The sequence below is a fragment of the Tiliqua scincoides genome, chromosome 2 (genome assembly GCF_035046505.1).
Source record: "Tiliqua scincoides isolate rTilSci1 chromosome 2, rTilSci1.hap2, whole genome shotgun sequence".
Lineage (NCBI taxonomy): Eukaryota > Metazoa > Chordata > Lepidosauria > Squamata > Scincidae > Tiliqua > Tiliqua scincoides.
In genome coordinates, this window is record NC_089822.1 from 197,214,839 (window position 1) to 197,227,607 (window position 12,769).

Here is a 12,769-nt window from a genome sequence, read left to right on the forward strand (position 1 = left end):
AACTGATGGGAAAGGAGGGCAGAGACAGAAGGGAGGAATGGTTGAGAGAAAACAGAGTTTAAAGCACAGTTGGAGCTATATGAGTTCCTGGTGGTTTAGAGTGACTTGCAGGGATACAGAGGCTCTTGAACAGCTTGGAGACCCTACTTTGACACAACAGATTCAGAGCCCAATCCTGTGGTCAGCGGCCCGGCTCTGTGCTGCCGAGCACAGTCAAAAATGTGCCATAAGGCACATTTGCAGGAGTCACCACCGGGCTCCTGCCGGTGCTAGCCCAGCGCTGGCTGGTGCTGGGCTAGTTCGGGGCGGTTGCCCAGCTTCTGTGGCTCGGTGGTCTCCCGTAAGGCACATTTGCGGGGCTTACCGCTGGGCTCCCGCTGGTGCTAGCCCAGCGTGTACAGGGGCATGGAGAAGGCATTCCGGGGAGGAGGGAGGCAGGCAGGGGGTGGAGAGAGGGGGGCAGGAGGTGTGTCGGAGGGAGGGAGGTAGGAGCTCTGCTCCGCAGGATCAAAGGCGCTCATGCAGGGCTGCACGTCCTAGATGAGCACCTTTCCCTTACCGCCGACCATTGCGGGGCTGCTTACCTTACTGGGGAGGACGAATGTCCCCTTCTGCTGAGGTGCCTCCCACGGTAGCCCTCCTTGGTCAGAGGGGTGTTTACCACAAAGAGTAAGCACTTGCTGGTCACAAACCTCCAATATTTAAGGCATTTTTGGACCCTCCCTATAGGGTCGGAGGGGGCCTGAGGATAGCTCCCATAATCTAATTAGAAATTTGTGAAAGAGTAGGGGGTTATGGTATTAATGTGTGAATGTGTAACTGGTGGGGGGGGGGAAGTTAGCTGTCTTTTGAGCCATATGAGCCATACTGGCACAGAGTTGCTATGTGGGGAAAGCCTTAATACAGCTATATGGAAAGTGTTGCTCAATGAATTGATCCAGAGTGTTCTAATGCAGGGATACCCAAACCCCAACCTGGGGGGCCACTTGCCACCCTTGGGAGACTCTGGCCCTCTGGAGACTTGCTGGAGCCCGTACTGGCCCAACACAACTGCTCTCAGTGTGAGGACGGCTGTTTGACCTCTCACCTGAGCTGTGGGACAAGGACTCCCTCCACTACTTGGTGTTTCATGTCTGTGATGCAGCAGTGGCAGCGAAGGAAAGGCTGGCTTTGCTTTGTGCAAGGCCTTTTATAGGCCTTAAGCTACTGTAAGACTTCCATTCATTCATGTAAGTTCCATCTTTAATATATACATTAATGTAAATTTATTCAAATTTTAAATGTAAATGAATTCTTTTTTCCCCCCCGGCCCCTGACATAGTGTCAGAGAGATGATGTGGCCCTCCTGCCAAAATGTTTGGACACCACTGTTCTAAAGCATACAGGTAAAATGACTCTGAACATATAAATGCAAAAGGCACATTTCTCAATGGGTACAGGGATACAGGCAAGATGAAGTGATTAAACTGAAAGGTTGAAACTGCCCAAGCAAATCAAAATTATAGTTACAGGCATGATGCAGAGATTACACAGAGAGAGGGCATTCAGCGGATACAACTCAAAACAGAAGATAACTTAGAAGGGTTACATGATTGCATTCAGTGGACTGGAGGTTGCATAAATGGGATTATTTTCTTCCTCCCAAGATGTGTCACTTGGAAGGAAAGCCACATTCAAGGGATTTTGAAGCTTTACCTGAGCTTCAGAAGCCTTGCCTGAGTTACAAGAAAAACTGTTTCCAGAGTTCATATTGTCTATTGTATGTATAGAGATTCCAAATGAAACAGTCCATTTTATGGACTTGCATCAGTTGGTATAGACAGGCAGGGCTAGCTTGGATGCTGCTGCCTGGAATCAAATGGTTACGTTGTCCATAATTAGATATCAGGGCACAGTGCAATAGAAAAATGGTTGGCAACCTTCAGTCTCGAAAGACTATGGTATAAGCCTACAGCACCCGGTATTCCCAAGCGGTGTCCCATCCAAGTACTAACCAGGCCTGACCCTGCTTAGCTTCTGAGATCAGACGAGATCAGGCATGTGCAGGGTAATGTGTGAAAAATCACCACAGGTAACAGCTGAAGATGCAGCAAAACTTTCTTCCACAGAGTGGATTGTTACGAAATCACTGAAATACAAGAAAGGTGAACACTCTGAAATGTGCATGTGGATCTACCCTAAAGCATCACAGTACTTCTTGTCATCTTGCCACTCGAGACTAACATGAGCAATCTTCTGAAATGTAGTTAACTTGCCTCTGCCATCACTGTATAATTCATTCCTCAAGCGTTAAAGCTTTGACTGTGTTAATGCCATCTCAGGTCATCATTCTGATGATGGATCTGCACATTATATGCTCTACAGGGTGGTTTCTGGGATCAGAATCCACATGACTACTGCCATCCACACCAGGGCTGTGACTCCAGAATTACTCATGGTGTGAAGATTGTGCAAACTGAATGAAGAGTTCCCATGCCAGAGCTAGGCACTGTTAGGATTACTTCATTTGTATTTTATTTATTGCTTGCGTTTTCTTCCCAACAGGGCTGACAACAATCAGACAGAAAATTAATACGTGATTTCAAAGCAATAATAGAAATAATTATAAAAGCAATCTACTGTCAGTTCATAACATAATAATTAAACTAACACAATAAGCAATTTATTATAACAAATCAATGTGCAGCCCTAGTGGGAAAATTCTTAATGTGATTTGGTTGAATGCCATGATGGAGAAGTTGTGGCTGTTACAGCTCTGGTATAGATTACTATTAATATTATTAGTGACTATTAGAGACTGTTTCCAGGGTCCTTTACATGGCGAGGATAACATGTTGCTTAACCCTCATTCCACTCAGCTCCTCAAAGACAAAAATGTATTTTGTCTGTTCCTCTGCATGTGAATCTAACCATACTTCCAAGAAAAAAAAAAACTAAGGGTGCAGTCCTAACTTGCTCTGGAAGCAGGCAGGCCAGCAGGCCTGCACTACATCCAGCGCAAGTTTGAGGCCAAAATCAGTACAGCCTGAGGCAAAGGGAAACCTTTCCCCTTATCCCATGTTGTGCTGCAGCAACCCCAGTGCGTTTGCTCGGATCTGTGCTGCCTGACGAGGTGCGCAGATCCAAGCAGAACAGAGTGGCCAAGGACTGCTCTGCGCCACCCAAGAACAGGGCTAGTATCCGGCATAACTGCTGGATCCTGACCCCACTTCCCGCCTGCCCACCCATCCTCCCCCTGCCCCAAAATGCCTCCCTCCAGCCTCCTCCCCACCCTTTCCCTGCCCCCAGACACCTCACCTCATCTCCAGGGCCCATAGCGGCGCAGGGAAGCTGGTGCATGTCTATGCACCTGCCTGTCTCCCATAAGAGTGGCGCAAAAGTGTTTTACGGCACTTCTGTGACACTCCCAGGCCAGCACAAGGGACTTGTGTCAGCCCAAGTACATGTCAGGATTGCACCCTAAAATGATTCACCAGATATGTTAATTACGCCCTTACCACCTTGAGTGATACCTGTAACATTCATGTGGTCTGGAAGTCACCTCAGTTATGTGCAGTGCTTTTTTTGTAAAAGAAAAGGTGCAGGAACTCACAACTTGTTAATCTTTTATTTATTTATTTATTTATTTATTTATTTATTTATTAACCATTTTTTATTGGAGAAATAAAATCTTTTTTATGTGCTTCCCCCCTAAAGATGAACTTACTTCTGAGTAGACATGCATAGGATTGGGCTGTCAATCTCCACATCCCCTTCCCCCTAGCTACTTTTTCTACACATGGGGAAAAATACTGTACAGGTGCACTTGTAGCGTGTAGTATGTAGTGTGGCACTACAAGGAGAGGAAGCAGTGAATGGATTCCGAAAAATGGCTTACATGAGTTCCATGTAGTAAAATTACTCTAAGCAACTGTGGGAGTAAGAACAAAAAAGGAATTCTTACACGAGAGGGGTCCTTAGGTGCACATAGAAACAGCTACGTTTGCAAACAAGCGATTAAATATGGTTTAATTCAGGTATCAGAATACTCTGTGTCTTCGGGAAGGAGCTTGGCATGCAATTGTATGTTCTCTCTGCCCTGAGCAGCTGCTGTGCATTGCTGGAGAGGAGCTGCAAACGCTGGCTGGCGGAGGGCATGCTTGTGGGGGAAGGATGAGGAGGATCTCTGGCAAGGCTGGACAGCACGTTGTACACACGTAGAATCCCTTTTCACCTGCCCTTAGCATGCGAAAATGGGTGCAGATATATATATCTGCCAGGATTAAGAGCCCAATCCTTGGTATGTCTACTCTGAAGTAAGTCTCGTTCTAGTCAATGGAGCTTACTCCCAGGAAAGTGCCTAGGATTGTAGCCTAAGAGCCCAATCCTATGCATCTCTACTCAGAAGTCCACTTTAGTGAATGGGGCTTACTGTGGATAGGATGGCAGCCTCAGGGCCCAATCCTGTGCCTGTCTCCTCAGAAGTCAGTCCCATTAGAGTCAATGGGGCTTCCTCCCAGTAAAGTGTAGAGAGGACTGCAGCCTCAGAGCCAAAGCCTATGGCTGTCTCCTCAGAAGTCAGTCCCACTGGAGGCAGTGGGGCTTCCTCCCAGGAAGGTGTGGAGAGGACTGCAGCCTCAGAGCCCTTCCTCTGCTGTCTACTCAGGCTGCAAGGCTATGACACTTTCCCGGGAGTAAGCCCCATTGAACACAATGGAACTTACTTCTGAGTAGACATGCATAGGCTTGGGCTCTCAGGCTGCAAGGCTATGCACCCTTTCCTAGGAGCAAGCCCCATTGAGCACAATGAGACTTACTTCTGAGTAGACACGCCTAGGCTTGTGCTGCAGATTGGCATGGGGGCTGCACCAGCCAGCTTCCTTCCCCTCCTCCTCCGCCAAGCCAGTACCTGGGCATTCCGTGGGTGGTGCAGCCCGTCTCCCTGACTGGCTGGCTGGCTGTTCGTCCTCCTCCTCGGCGTCAGCGTGTGTCCCCCCGCGCCCTCCACCGGCTTGGAAGCTGTGCAGGGAAGCAGAGCGTGGGGGGAGGGGAGGCGGGCTGGGCTCAGGCGAGAGCTTGGGGATGGGGCAGGAGGGGGTCGTTGTGCGGTCAGGCAGGGGCCAGGCGCCCACCCACCCTGCACCCCCCAGCACCTACCCAGCGAATGTCTCTGTTTTGCTTCCCCCCGGAATGCCTCCAAAGGGGAGGGGCCCCTGCAAAAAGGTGCCAGAACTCCGTCCCCCCGCGTTCCATTAGAAAAAAAGCCCTGGTTATGTGCCTTGTTTAATAGTTTCTTAATGGCTGAAATCTTATTTATCATGTACATGCAGAGCAAGGTATGCTGCTGTCATGCCTATACACTGTGTCGCGACCAAGTGATTTACTTCAAGTTCTTCTCTCCCCTCCCCCACAATTCAGTAGACTGCTTCTCCCCAAAACCCCAGTACACAGGCTGTTCTCAACTGGTGCAGGGGCTGAGGAGAAAGGAACTGCTGCATTGTCCTATGAAATGTCTTGGCACACCACTTCACCTGCAAGGCCAGCACAGGCAGGCTACTACTGAGCGGATGCTGCAGTTCCTAGCATAAATGTTAGGAAGAGAGGAAATTTTTCTTTTGCTTCTGTAGGAAACTGCACATGTTTTAAGGACTATCACCTTAAAATATTTATTGTCTGTTGGCAAAACAGTTATCAGCGGATTTAAAAGATTTTGCATACTATATACAAAGTAGAATGAACAACATTTCCCCCCACTTCTGATTACTGTTTGTTCCCGCTCTAGGTCTTCCATTAGTATTTCTGACTTCAGCTGATTGCACTAGCCTTTCAAAGTCCAGCTTCAGACAGCAATCAAAAAGTGTTGGGAAAAGCTAAATATTGCAGTCCAGATACTGTTGGCACCCCTTTTATCAGCTCTGAGAGCAATTTCTCTCTGTTGATGGCACTTTCCTCCTGCTAACTGGTGCATGACTGCAAAAGCTCCTAGTTCCTTTTGTATCCTTTGGTAGCACAGAGTTCTTGGTAAAGACTTCCTTGTCTTTTCATGCTGCTGCAGTTTGATCCCACCAGTTGCTTTTCTTAAAAAATAAAAATAAAAAAAATTTTGCAACAGAGTTATACTGAAGCTCCATAAATCTTTTTTCAGGGAGTTACTCAAAAATTTAAAGCAGTATAATGTCCTTTCTCCATAAGTGCTGCCAACTTTTTTTTTTCTTGTTGGCGGCTAGTTGGGCAGTTCTAACCTGTGAGCTCCAGAAAAAAAAGTAAATGCCAGAACTGCATCACACAACTAGAGTCCTTAGCAGCTGCCAAACTTCATTGTGATTGGGATGTTCATTTGTTTGTGAAACAAATGGAAACCAAACTGAATGGCATCCATTTGACTGAGTTTCCATTCAAATGGGATGGATAATGAATGGGTACAGAACGGAATTTGTGTGCAGAGCCCCATTCATTACCATTTAGGATTGGGGGTGCTCTTACTGACCAGATAACAGAAGCCCAAAATGTAGTTATTTCTTGATGGCTGCCATTTCTTTACCACAGTGCACGAGCTGCAGTATCACTTTGGTTCATTGTGAGAAAATAAGATAGCTGCCTTTTTACTTCTTAATATATTCCAAATTAATTCTGCTCCCGGTACATTGTGGAAAAAATAAAATGACTGCCACCAGAAGGGTAGTTGTTCATAGCATCTCTGCTGCTCTAGGGTAGGGGTCTCCAAACCCCGGCCCAGGGGCCAGATGCGGCCCACGAATAGCTTCTTTCTGGCCCGCGACCAGCCTCTTGTCCCCTGAAAGCATCTGGCCCATTCAAATGAACACGACCGGAGCTGTGCTCTGGTTGTGTCTGAAGGGAATTCTGAGGGCCAGAGAGGTTGAATGAATGAGCCCACGGGGAGGTTGAATGAATGTGACATTGGGGGGGGGGTTGGCGGCATGCCTGGGGGAGGGATGGGAGGCTGGTCTGCAGAGCTCCACTCCACAGGATCCAGGGCACTTGTGTAGGGCTGTGCACCCTAAACAAGTGCCTAAATTGAGTAGCCCCATTGCGGGGCTGCTTACCCTACCTGGGAGAAGGGGACGAAAATCTCCTTCTCCCGAGGCGCCTCCCGTGGTAGCTTGGGAGGAGCAGGATCTGGAGGCAGTCGGTGCCAGCTCAGGATTGGGCTGCCTGTGGCTCTCAAACTCTCCCTAAGATTTTGAAAACCACTGCATTAAAGCGCATATATATATTCTGAAAAATAGAGTGGTCTCTAAGAATACAGATACTGTATTCCGCAATGCCTGGGAGAAGCAGGGTTATTGATTTAATATATGCTAACTAATGGGAGGCAAGGAGGATTTTTGATTAAATTTTACAAGTTCCTATTTCAAGTTTTAATTTACATGTTGGTGAAGCCCACTGCTGGAAACAAATACCTGAGTAGCTAGACTTTTTATGTAGTAGATTCCCTGTTCAAAATGATCAAATAACACAAAGCCATAAGTGCTTCCTATTTAACTTCTGAACCTAATTTTTTTTTCTATGGTGTGGGCCTACTCCTGTTGATCTTTTCAGTGCTGATGCAGCCGTGCCAGCAGGACATGTGCTGCATCCTGCATTTCTGGGGCAGTCTTGGTGGCCTCCTCAAGTTAAAGTGATGATTGCTCCCTTACTTCAGGGCTGCACTGCAGCTACATTGTTCCTGGAAAATTGGATAGGATTAGGCCCTCAGTTTCTCACCATAGTTTCTCAAACCGATACTCCTACTGTTCTTCATAAGTTTATTACTTAAACTGCACTGTGATCTTGATGCAGTACCTATACGCAGGAAAATAAAATGCTGTCAACAATGATGCAAGGAAAGTGACAGCAAAGAAGGAGCTGTCACTTATCTATATGACAGATTCTGAAACTTGAGCTCTCATTGAGCTCCGCAAACACTCTGAACTCTTCAAAGTTTCTCCCAGCTAAGCTAAAAATCCCAAAGCCAAAGTCGGGTAATACCATAATAGGAACTAATAAAAACATCATGTAGTGAACAAGATTGCTTGCTACTTTGTGATTATTCCATTGATTCTAAGAAGGATATTACCCTAATTTTTCTAGATTTTTTTTATAATTAGCCAACATGGTTATCTGTAGTTTTTCCTAATAAGTTTGGTCAGAAGTCAGTAAAAGTAGCTCCTGAATGGAATATCTGGCACTTCAACCTTCTGACAGAGTATGTAGGAAATTCTTACAACCACAAAACTAAGTTTTGATCTTCCAGCATTACTCTAATTATGGGCATAAGCTTTAAAAAGATGATAAAAGTCCTCAGGAGTTATAAACTGTGAGGAGAGGTTAGGAATGTGGCCTTTATATCCATTAGTAAGACTGAAATTTAAAGAGAGGTCAAAGCAAAAACATATAAAATGCAAATAGTGAGACAGTAAATTGATGACATGAAAGACTATTAAAGAAGAAACAGGCTAAAAGCAATGTGGTGGTAAATAACAAATAGGGGTTTCTAGCTGCCTGAAAAAATGTGCTTGATAGAGAGTAAAACTGCTGTGAGTTAGGAATGTTATTTTGGGAGCAAGTTAAGGCGTGTAATTTGGTATAATGTTGGTTGTTGTTTTTTTCCATTGGAAAATGAGGTTTCAGTTTTTTGCCATACAATTTTTTTTCAAATTATTTTGGAAAAGTTTCAGAATATGAACTTAATTTAAACATTTGAAATGTTTTCATTGTATGAGAGCCCTTGCAATTCCAACTTAAATGTGCCTGCATACGTTTGGGTGACGAATTCTGGACTGCCATCCTTTAGTTTTAGCCTAAGAATTGATCTATTATTTGCAAGTGTATAAATGTTGTTTATCTGCTTCTTGTGCAATACTTTTACTCATTTGATTGCAACTTTAAGATATGTTCAGTAAATAAGTCAATAATGAATGAACAAGAGGACCTGTGCACAAGAGAATAATTTTTTTTAACTTTTTACTTTTTGAGAGGGAACCTTAGGAACAAATGCAAGTTTTGACTTGTGGAACAGCAAATATTTTTGGGACACAATCATATGATTTTTAGAACTTATGTTAGGTGTCTGGAGAGGTAAATCTGAGATTTGAACTAATGATTCTCCCTGCATGTAAAAAGGCTTGAGTAAATATATGTAATATACAGAAACTACTTTAAATTGAGTCAGGGCATTAGTTCATCTAGCTCAGCATTGTTGATGCAGACTGGTAGCACTTTACCAAGATTTCAGGCAGGAATTTTTCCTCCGTTTTTCTAGCTGTAAATGACAAGGACTGAACCTGGGATAAGAACATAAGAACAGCCCCACTGGATCAGGCCATAGGCCCATCTAGTCCAGCTTCCTGTATCTCACAGCGGCCCACCAAATGCCCCAGGGAGCACACCAGATAACAAGAGACCTCATCCTGGTGCCCTCCCTTGCATCTGGCATTCTGACATAACGCATTTCTAAAATCAGGAGGTTGCGCATACACATCATGGCTTGTACTGCATAATGGATTTTTCCTCCAGAAACTTGTCCAATCCCCTTTTAAAGGCGTCTAGGCTAGACACCATCACCACATCCTGTGGCAAGGAGTTCCACAGACCGACCACACGCTGAGTAAAGAAATATTTTCTTTTGTCTGTCCTAACCCGCCCAACACTCAATTTTAGTGGATGTCCCCTGGTTCTGGTATTATGTGAGAGTGTAAAGAGCATCTCCCTATCCACTCTGTCCATCCCCTGCATAATTTTGTATATCTCAATCATGTCCCCCCTCAGGCGTCTCTTTTCTAGGCTGAAGAGGCCCAAACGCCGTAGCCTTTCCTCATAAGGAAGGTGCCCCAGCCCCATAATCATCTTAGTCGCTCTCTTTTGCACCTTTTCCATTTCCACTATGTCTTTTTTGAGATGCGGCAACCAGAACTGGACACAATACTCCAGGTGTGGCATTACCATAGATTTGTACAACGGCATTATAATATTAGCCGTTTTGTTCTCAATACCCTTCCTAATGATCCCAAGCACAGAATTGGCCTTCTTCACTGCCGCCGCACATTGGGTCGACACTTCCATCGACCTGTCCACCACCACCCCAAGATCTCTCTCCTGATCTGTCACAGACAGCTCAGAACCCATCAGCCTATATCTAAAGTTTTGATTTTTTGCCCCAATGTGCATGACTTTACACTTACTGACATTGAAGCGCATCTGCCATTTTGCTGCCCATTCTGCCAGTCTGGAGAGATCCTTCTGGAGCTCCTCACAATCACTTCTGGTCTTCACCACTCGGAAAAGTTTGGTGTCGTCTGCAAACTTAGCCACTTCACTGCTCAACCCTGTCTCCAGGTCATTTATGAAGAGGTTGAAAAGCACCGGTCCCAGGACAGATCCTTGGGGCACACCGCTTTTCACCTCTCTCCATTGTGAAAATTGCCCATTGACACCCACTCTCTGCTTCCTGGCCTCCAACCAGTTCTCAATCCACGAGATGACCTGTCCTCTAATTCCCTGACTGTGGAGTTTTTTCAGTAGTGTTTGGTGAGGGACCGTGTCAAAAGCCTTCTGAAAGTCCAGATATATAATGTCCACAGGTTCTCCCGCATCCACGTGCCTGTTGACCTTTTCAAAGAATTCTATAAGGTTTGTGAGGCAAGACTTACCCTTACAGAAGCCATGCTGACTCTCCCTCAGCAAGGCCTGTTCGTCTATGTGTTTTGAGATCCTATCTTTGATGAGGCATTCCACCATCTTACCCGGTATGGATGTTAGGCTGACCAGCCTATAGTTTCCCGGGTCCCCCCTCTTTCCCTTTTTAAAAATAGGCATGACATTTGCTATCCTCCAATCTTCTGGCACCATGGCCATTTTGAGGGACAAGTTGCATACCTTAGTCAAGAGGTCTGCAACTTCATTCTTCAATTCCTTAATAACTCTTGGGTGGATGCCATCAGGGCCCGGTGACTTATTGATCTTTAATTTATCAATGAGGTCTGAAACATCTTCTCTTTTAACCTCTATCTGACTTAACTCCTCGGTTAGGAGGGGCCGTTCGGGCATCGGTATCTGCCTGAGGTCTTCTGCCGTGAAGACAGATGCAAAGAACTCATTTAATTTCTCTGCCATCTCTAAGTCTCCTTTTATCTCTCCTTTCCCTCCCTCACCATCCAGAGGGCCAACCGCTTCTCTGGCGGGTTTCCTGCTTCTAACATATTTGAAGAAGCTTTTATTATTCCCCTTAATGTTGCTGGCCATGCGTTCCTCATAGTCTCGCTTGGCTTCCAGTATCACCTTCTTACATTTCTTTTGCCACAGTTTATGTTCCTTTTTATTCTCCTCATTAGGGCAAGACTTCCATTTACGGAAGGAAGCTTCCTTGCTCTTCACAGCCTCTCTAACTTGGCTGGTTAGCCATGCGGGCACCCTCCTGGATTTAGTGGAACCCTTCTTTCTTTGCGGTATACACCTCTGCTGGGCCTCTATTACTGTTGTTTTAAGCAGCCTCCATGCACTCTGGAGAGATTGGACTCTTTTTACCCTCCCTTTCAACCTCCTTCTAACCAGCCTCCTCATTTGAGGGAAGTCCGCCCGTCGGAAGTCAAGGGTTTTTGTTAGAGGATCTGCTGCATGTGTGCTCCACCACTGAGCTATAGCTTCTCCCGAGCATCAGCTTCATGATAGGTGTTCCCAGCTTTGCTAGCTTGCACTTCAGCTGTAAGTTGAGGGTGTCCTGTTGCCAGTTTTGATGCACCTTCTGTGTCCCTTTTACTGGATGCTGGAAACAAGTACCCAGGGATGGCTGTCAACATTGTGCTTGGCTTGTGAACTTCCTTGAGGCATCTTGGCTATCCATCATTGGGATCAGAGTGCTAGAATAGCTGGACCTTCAGTCTGATCCTGTAAGCAGTGGCATAACTAGGTCATTTGACATCTGGGGCCCTTAAATTTTTTGACACTCCCCATATGACAAAATTATTTAATTATTTTATTTTTATTTTTCACATTTTTTTATACCACCCTTCCTCTAAGGAGCTTAGGGTGGTGTGCATGGTTCCTTTCCTTCTTTTGTCCTCACAACAACCCAGGGAGTTAGGTGAGGCTGAGAGAAAGTAAGTCATGACATGAAATGAATGATAATAATGACCAGAAAGTAAATGCAGTGAATATTTCCCCACAAGCAGTGGATGAACGTCAGTGCCCTCTCCTGCACATAGTACTCAGTGACATACTGCCCCTGCATTTGGAGGTTCAATGTAGCCATAATGGTTCATAACCACTGATAGACTGTAGTTCACCATGAATGTTTAGAATCCACCTTAAAAGTCATCTTAGCCAGTGACCTGTCACACCCAACCTTCCCACCAGTGGCATCACTAGGGTTGGTGTCACCTGCTCTGGTAACTGATGGTGTCACCCCCACTATATTTATTTTACTATACAACAGTGCAGGTCACCAAACCAATCAGTAACCAACCCAAAAACCAGTTCAAGTATTAATTCTGATACATGGAAAAGGGAACTGACTCATAATAATACCTTACTGGTTCTATGCTGTGTCATAATAACACCTTGTCAGCTCTCAGAATACTCATTGGTCAGTTTTGAGTTAAGGAAATTCACTTTGTTATATAAGTCAGTTGTGTTTTCTTTTTCTGGTTCTTCGGCTATAGGTTTTGATAGAATGCAGATATTTCAGTGTGGTTTGTTTTATTACATTCTGCATTCAATTACACATCCAATGATATATGACATGATGATATCGTTCCTTAAAACCATGATTTCCACAATTTTGGTCACTTAGTGA

General features: G+C 45.2%; 1 pseudogene; it reads right to left on the reverse strand.

Annotated features, from left to right (window-relative positions):
- Window positions 1–1,945: 1,945 nt before the first annotated feature.
- On the reverse strand, window positions 1,946–2,062 carry LOC136643482 (5S ribosomal RNA; annotated as a pseudogene).
- Window positions 2,063–12,769: the final 10,707 nt, after the last annotated feature.